Consider the following 1,562-nt stretch of genomic DNA (forward strand, 5'->3'; position numbering starts at 1 on the left):
CCCTGTATGGCCTTATTTATAGGCCTTGATTAGTTTAGTTCCCGGAATGTGAGATTGTATGTGTTTATTGAATCGTTGAATTCAAGGCCTATTAATAAAGTCATCCAGTGAAACCAGCTGGATGTCAGCTGTTTCTGAAGTTTGCTGGTAGCAGGAGGGGACATAGTTCTTATGGCGACATTCTGACAGGTCGCAGAATACAAAGCTTAACACTGATCGGATTAATGCTGTATAAGAGGAAGGAGACTTTATTATCCTTGAAAAGACTGTCGAATGTTACACTCAATATCTTGGGATAGTTTGGTGGTCTGGATCTGTTCTCTATTGACTATAATGATAAGCAGAGCTTAATTTCAGCCCTCCAAGCTTTGAACAGTGTGGCTGTAGATTTAATGGCTAATATTTTCATATACATCAGATGAAAGATATGTACATGGTGAGCTGTGTAGACGTTTATCATCCCACATATGTCATCAATAATAGGACCCAACGCCATGATCATACAATTATCCGTATACATTACAACAATCTCTATACCGTACAGGTCCAGAGAAATCACCAAAGCTTGGACAACTCCATGGTTCACTCTATGGCGCTTCGTTTCTGAATTCCGCACAACGTTTGAAATGGTATACTGACCACTAAACCTTCCCATCATTATCATATCATTGACGACCTTGCGAATACAAATTCATTTTCTTTAAAGTATATCAAAGCGAAAAAAATATGAAAACAAACTAACTTTTCCTGGAATGTTGTTTTCATCATCTAACTGTATATTTGTCCCGGCGCCACGGCTTCTATTAATAGCTGACAACAACGATAAGATAATAATTGTCCTTTATATATATATAGAATATATTCGAATTTGCTGTATGTCCTTACAGTGTAAATAACGAACGTGAAACAAATATCTTTTCAAAACATTACGACAACAAAATTACGCATAAAATTACGACAACAAATGTACGCAATGAATGATAGTTTTGACAGCACAAACCCAATAACCTTCAAGTTGGCCGATAAAATGATAAATTACCGTTGGCACGAGCAGTTGTACTTCTCCTGAACGCCTGTCCCGGATTTTTTTTTCCGTGGGTACAAATATACGTTTAGAGTTCCGTGGGCATTAAAACATAGGGCAATCATAAATATTGATTAGATTAGATGAAAGAGAGAACATTTGGAGTACAGCAGTATGTGTATCAATTATTGTACCTATGTCAAGTTTATTTTGCAAAAATTCCTTTTAATTGGCCCTGACTAGTAGAGGTGTTAAATTTTGTAGTCAACAGATAACAGAAAAAAACAATAAAATTAATAAAAGATTAAAAATGTTTAAATATTTTGTTATAGAAATATAGGCGTTTTCTCCAAATAGTGGTGTGATAGGAGGGGAGACTATGTAACTAAAAAGTACACGCATGTAACATTCGGCATTTGTTCTACAGGCGACAATCGCACTCCTTGTCAATCGTAGCCCATCCATTAAAGATCCATAAAGAACCACTTATAGTCTTGTGTCGTTCGTGAACGACCTAGTTCAATTGAACGAGTCAGTC

This window comes from Musca vetustissima, unplaced genomic scaffold, assembly GCF_032173495.1.
Source record: "Musca vetustissima isolate MV318-11 ecotype Yass unplaced genomic scaffold, APGP_CSIRO_Mvet_v1 utg21637, whole genome shotgun sequence".
In the NCBI taxonomy this organism is placed as follows: Eukaryota; Metazoa; Arthropoda; class Insecta; order Diptera; family Muscidae; genus Musca; species Musca vetustissima.